Here is a 6844-nt window from a genome sequence, read left to right as displayed (position 1 = left end):
CAATCCATTACTGGATACTTGATGCAGGTTCCATAGGTGATTCCAAGAACATTGTTTTGTGAACCAAGGTAGGTGGAATTTCACCCAAGTGAGACAATTTCTTTTAAGTGACTAAAACAATATGACTAGTGTAGACAACCAAGTTAAAAGACTGGCCTAAGAGCTGAACATTTCCCACTACCGATCACCCCCACTTACTTCCACTGGCCTTATGCCTGTCTTTACCCCACCCTGAATCAAAATATAACTCCACACAAAACCTTAGCAGTATTAATAGAATGAATTTCACTGTGTTTGGTGAGCCAGTAATGAGGCAATGATGTCTGGATTTTATTAAATATCCTAAGTAAGTCAATTACCATTAAAGGAAATAGAAGCACACACATTATTTGTTTTGAACAGTGATAATACAATGAGTGGCCCCCAGATCATGCAGAGGTTCTTACAGAACTGGAGGGTCTGTAGGTGTCTCTATCCTTGGAGCTGCCCAGTGATGTCTCCAGGGGGGAGGTGGATGATGTGGGCTAACAAACATATATATTCCACACAGGGCAGCTGCCAACTGCTACCAAATCCCTCATTAGGGTCTCCAGAACCTGTCCCTCCCTGGGAGGCAGCCAGTGTTCTCATTCCACAGAGGAGGAAGATGAGGTAGAGAGAGAACAAAGTGTCAGAGTGAACCTGGGACAAAATCAGGATTGGGACTCCGTGTTCTCACTGTCTTTTACTGGCTCTTTCTGACTCTTGGAAGCAGTTACCTGTGGGCAGTGAGCGGCATGTTCTCTGCCATCACTCAAATCACTTTTTCCACTAATGAGGCTCTGGCTCAGGCAACTCAAAAAGTAATTGGCAAGTCTTTGGTCCCCATGCTGAACTTCCTGAGATGGTAAGAATAGATGGTTTGTGCGTATAGTTTAGTATGGTTTAGTAAGGCAGACTACCTGGTCCATGTTATCTATATCTGTGTATACTATTGTATCTTTTACCTACCTAAGGATTATGGAATAGGTCAAGAAAAATAGATGTGACAATAAAAGATCAATACCCAGGACCTGAAGAAAAAAGTATAATCTGACTAATGGAGGTAGTTAGAAGCATCCAGATTTTGAGAAAGTAGGCCCATTGTCATTTCTTGAAGATACTTACATTTCGATCAATGGGTTAACCATTCGTGGCTATTCTCTTGGAATGGAGTGTTAGGAACAGGTGCACATCTGCATAGAATGGCATCAGTACAGAAATATGTTGCCTCTATTCCAAGCTGCATTCATTCTTAATCCCAGTGGAGAAACTGAGGCAGGTTAATAGTTTTGCCAGAGCCAGAGATGATCATATCCTTTCTTGGTGTTCAGGTTATCAGCAAGGCCCTGGTTTGGATTTCATTTCTGCCCTATTTGTGGGGGACAGGTGGCAAGAGACACAGGGCTCATCTAACTATCCTTGGAGTTGGCTACAAACAGGGCTGAGATACCATAAACTCCTCCCCTGCATCCACTAAGGAAGGTTCAATACCCATCTGACCTCAGGGGATTGTCCACAGGCTTAATTACATAGCTCTGTTTCTTTCATCTGAGCATATCAAAGGATTCTATAAAACTGAAGGAGTGTGGTGATGTCTCCTTGTGGGCTTTTTTTTTTCAAGCCCTCTTGCAAATCACTTTAAAAAAAATTGACACCAACAAATTGTTCCCTGATATATGACGCACAGCATTTGCTAAGCTCCCTGATCATTCATCACGGATCAGGCCACAGGCAGCGTGGGCTCAGCTTGGTCCGGAAACTTACTTCAAGTCTAATTGTTTATTCATTGGTGGGATCATTGAGGTCCAGGAGTGACAGGCGATTGGCTCTGTGGGAGGATGTGGTGGGAGGGAGATGATAGGTTTGTTATGTCTCTGTTCCAGCAAGATTATTGCTGCCGGGAGACAGCTCTCATATTGACTCTGTTAAGTGTTTGAATATTTTCTGTTGACTTGTTATTGAGAAAAATGGGTTGATATGTCTGTTCACATTATTAAAAAAGAAAGTGATGAAAGTGTTCTTATATTGGCATAGGCATCAAGCACCCAGAAAGGCCAGTTAGGACAGCACCTTGGAGCAAAGTGTGAGTGCGTGTGTTAACAGTGCCATGACCTCAACTCCCTGGTATGTTTGGGGCTGCCACAGTAGAAGAAAAGCAGGACAGGGAAAGAGTAAACTGGCCTGGGACAGTGGGATAGGGAAGGGGACCAATGAGGACCAATGGGATGGTGGCCCCAAATCCTCAGTGCAAGGGGGCATATTGATATTTCTGATCTTGCTGCCAGCCTAAGATAGCATGAAATCAGGGCTTCCAAGAGATAGCTATCACTCTTGGTTGCGTCGGAATGTCCAAGGTATAAACCAGAGGTTTACCTAAGCTAGTATAGGGAGGAAGAACTAGTCCCAAGAAAGGGAGCAGGAGAGAGTCAAAGGAGTCCAGGCTCCCATTTCGTTAGGATGGAGTAGGAAGGTGGCCTCCAGCCTCAATGGGGGTAACATCTCATAACATAGGACATGAGCAAAAGGCCATCCCCATGTAGTTTTGGGAATGAGGTAAGCACTGTTTGCTTCTTCTGTGGACTCCAAACACAAGCATCAGACCATTCTATTATGATAGACCAGCTTGTGCAGATGGAGCTTCTAATGTACCTTCCAGTCCAAAAGGCTTAGCGCCATAGCTCGGCTGATCAAGTCCAGGCAGGGAGCCCTATAAGAAGAAAAAAGAAAGCTTCTTCTGAAATCTTTTGTATGCTTCTCTCCCTGGCCTGAAATTGTCTCTCTGAGGTTACCAGTGACTTCACTGCAGATTGGAAGGGCTTCCCTCCAGTTATTCTACATGGCATCCTGTCTTCTTCAAATCTCTTCTCTCTTGGCACATCTCTAGTTTTCTTTCTGTCTCTCTGGTGACTTGTTTGTACTTTCTCTGGATCTCTTACATGTAGGATTCCCTGAGGTTCTACTGTAGAAGCATTTCTCTCTCACTCTCTGACCTCCTTCTGTGTAATCTGGTTCCATTCCCTTGGCTCTTGTGATAATCACTTTGGGCTGCTGTGACAAACACTATAACAAAACATTGGTTTAAGCAGTAGAAATGTATATTCTCATACTTCTGGAGGCTAGAAGTCCAGGATTGAGGTGCCAGCATGCTTGGTTTCTGTTGAGAACTTTCTTCCTGGCTTATCGACAGCTGTGTTCTTACAGTGTCCTCACATAGGGGTGGGAGAGCATGCTGACTGGTGTCTCTCCTTCTAGGAACACGATACCCTCATGAGTGCTTCACCTTGTTACTCCGTCTCAACCTGATGATCTCCCAAGTCCCCATTTCCAAATACAATCACATTGTGGGTTTCAAAATATGAATTCTGGGGGGACGCAATTCAGTTCACAGCAGCTCTTGGTCATTTCCTAATGCACATTCCTAGCCCAGAGTTTTCTCCTGAGCAATTCGTCTCTATTTCTAACTGAAGTAAGCTGACATGTAATTAGCCTACATACTCATGGGGGTCTCACACAGAACACATTATCTTCTGCTCAAACCAGTCACTTGTGTTGTACTTCATAGATTAATTAATGGTACCATCATTCTAGGTGAAAGACTCTTCTCTCCTGGTGTTTGAGTTTGATATCCCTCTCAGGCCTGTTCATGGGTGGCCCAGAACCGCTCTCCATCCAGGCTGGGCTTCTAAGCACAGGAGTTAATAACGTATACAAGATTGGGGCCACTTCTCTTCCTTTGACTCCAGTGGTTTAACTCTTTAAGCCTATGATTCTCAAACCTGGCTCTAGGTTAATATGAGAGGTTTTAAGAGATACTGGTGCCTGGCCTCCACCCTGGGCCAATGAATCTGTCTCCAGGCAAGGGGCCCAGGCTTCCCTGGGTTGCATAGGGAGAGTTAAAGCTTAACGGCTGTAAGCCACCCCATCTGAGGACTCGTGGCAGGTGTCTCGTGGCTCTTACAGTTGGTTGGGGACCTTCTTCTCTGGAACAGGAAGCTTCTGGAGCTTATCTTGCTTCTCCTTTCTTTCCAGGTCCATCCATGTCCTAAACCTTAGCCTAGCTCCTACCTCTGACCCTGTTCCTGCCTTTTGGGCTCATCACCTGTATCCTATTTCCTGGATTGACCGTGGAAGTCTCTAAAAGCTTCAACTTGGACCCCTTCTAGGATCTGGTCTTGCTTAGCATCAGTAACCCCCTCCAACCCACCCTTAGGAGGGTCTAGAAAGTTCTTTGCTATATTCTTAAGGAAACACCAGCATTACTGCACACGCAGAGGATGTTTAATACATGCTGTTGCTGTCTGAGCCCCAAACTGATTTTGGCTATTACTGAGTGCGGCTGATAAAACCAGCAGCTGTTTTTAATGATCAATTTCCTTCTTTCTTTGAACAGCTTATTTAGAAGAGGAAAGAAGAGGCATGTGGCATTTGCTGGAGGAGATACCTAATTTATCATCTGGCAGTTTTCTGTGCTTTATTGTGGGTATACAACACAGACAAGGGGCAATGTGCTAACCCCAGGACTGGCCTGGACACGACTTTAATTTAGATTTTTGCATCAGATTGTGTTTGCTCTCTGAAAACTGACTGCACTTTGAGACCCCTAAACAATAGTAAATCTTAAGAATTCAATATTAATAAGAACAAGATACCCAACACGTTAGAAAAACTGGCAAAAGATATAACAGGCAGTATGAAATACTGAGATAAAAACTGACTAATAAGCATTAAAGAATGCTGAACTCCTCTATTAATTAGGGCAATGCGAATTAAAAGATAATATCCATTTTTCAGTAAGCCAGAGATATCAATGGACAATTAACAGAAGAAGAAATAAACATGACCAGTAAATGTGAGAAGATGCTCCTTGTCACAGTACCCAGGAAACTGCATTTTTTTACATGTGTAGTTTTTTTAACGTTTATTTATTTTTGAGAGATAGAGAGAGAGAGACACAGCACAAGTGGGGGAGGGGCAGAGAGTGAGGGAGACTGAATCCGAAGCAGGCTCCAGTCTCTGAGCTGTCAGCACAGAGCCCGACATGGGGCTTGAAGCCACGAACTGTGAGATCATGACCTGAGCTGAAGTGGGCAGCTTAACCGACTGACCTACCCAAGGTGCCCCTATGTGTGTATTTTTAAAAATTTATTTATTTAAATTCAAGTTAGTTAACATGCAGTGTAGTATTGGTTTCAGGAGTAGAACCCAGGGATTCATTACTTATGTCTAACACCCAGTGCTCATCCCAAGTGACCTCCTTGGTGCCCATCAGCCATCAATCCCATCCCCCATCCACCTTCCCTTCAGCAACCCTCAAGGGAACTACAGATTTATTTATTTATTTATTTATTTATTTATTTATTTATTTATTTTTGTTTTCACATTTCAACTTTTTAATCAGCTCCATGAAAGACATCCTAAATGCTAAGTGAAACACAACAGAATATTTTTTCTTCCCTTATTAAAGAAAAGACATTTGCAAGTTCTAAGAAACTTCTGTGTATCAGGGTGGTGACCTTGAATAAAAAACAAAACAAAACAAAACCCAAACCACCTCTAATCATGTTCTTGCAGCTGCATTTAGAAATTGCTTTCTAATCATGATAAACATTGTATACAGGTTTTTAAAATGTTCCTAAATGCACATCATTTGAAAAAAAAAGTGACCAAACATTTTTTGCCATAGCCCGTAATCCTGAGAGCCCAAACTAAAAAACTGGTAAAAAGAAAAATACCCAGACTCTACAAATGTCCCAGGACTTGTCTTTAAATGGGAGAAAAAACTTTAAAAGACATATGGAACTTTCTATAAGGTCTTTGTAACAAGCTACCTTGGGAGCTCAATTCAAAAATAGAAGTTGATGTACTAAACAGATTTTTCAGTGCAACTCCAAAAATCTTTATAAATACAGCCATTTGGAAGGATGATCCTGGATCAGAAGTTTTATTCCTTGTGTATCTACATTAGGTGCACAAGCTTCATCTCAGTTGTCATAATTATCTCTGTAATTTCCTCCTGAGTAGCGGTCATAACCGCCCTGGCTGCCACCATAGTCTCTGGACCTTCCATATCCATATCCATATCCATATCCATATCCATATCCATATCCATACCCATATCCTCCAGGACGACTGTCGTATCTACCACTCCCATAGCCCTGGTCCCCACCACCTCTCCATTCATTGCTCTCATGGCATCTGAGGCATGCTCTGGGTTGGTGAAGGTGATGAAACCAAAACCCCGGGATCCCTGCGTCTCCCCGTCTTTGACAACGACCACTTCAGAAATAGGACCGAAGCTGCTGAAGTGGTCTTCCAGAGCCTGCTCATCGGTGTTGAAATTGAGCCCTCCCATGAAAAGCTTCCCTTCTTCAGAAGACATGGCAGTCAATTCGGGTACTGCAAGTTAAGCAAAAGGACTAGAAGAAGAGCTACCGCCGTGGAGAAGAGAGACTGGGGGAACTACAGATTTAAAGATACTGTTTTTCACCAATCATATTAGTAAACATTGCTATGCTGCAAGGTGTGGGGAAATGGATATATACAGAGACAGCTATCATATGTCACACATGGGGTTATAAATTGTATTATATTCTGGAGGGCGACTTTATCAACTTATACTAAAAATTTGGTCAGTGTATGTTAAAATTTTGTCAATTTAAAAGTTTACTTTGATTCAGAACTATTTTTATAACTTCATTTTGTCTTGAAACATCTTATCAGAGCAGACTAGAGCAACTTTGAGACTGCAGGCAACTTTTAAGTGGTCCAGTGCAGGATTCTAACTAACATCTCTTATTAACCCTTACTTGGACATATTCTAGAC

General features: G+C 42.7%; 1 pseudogene; it reads right to left on the bottom strand.

The window, feature by feature from the left end:
- Positions 1-5673: 5673 nt before the first annotated feature.
- Positions 5674-6482, bottom strand: LOC132680170 (RNA-binding protein 3 pseudogene; annotated as a pseudogene).
- Positions 6483-6844: the final 362 nt, after the last annotated feature.

Source organism: Panthera onca, chromosome A1, assembly GCF_046562875.1.
Source record: "Panthera onca isolate mPanOnc1 chromosome A1, mPanOnc1 haplotype 2, whole genome shotgun sequence".
Classification (NCBI taxonomy): Eukaryota; Metazoa; Chordata; class Mammalia; order Carnivora; family Felidae; genus Panthera; species Panthera onca.
This window is presented reverse-complemented; position numbering and strand designations above follow the sequence as displayed.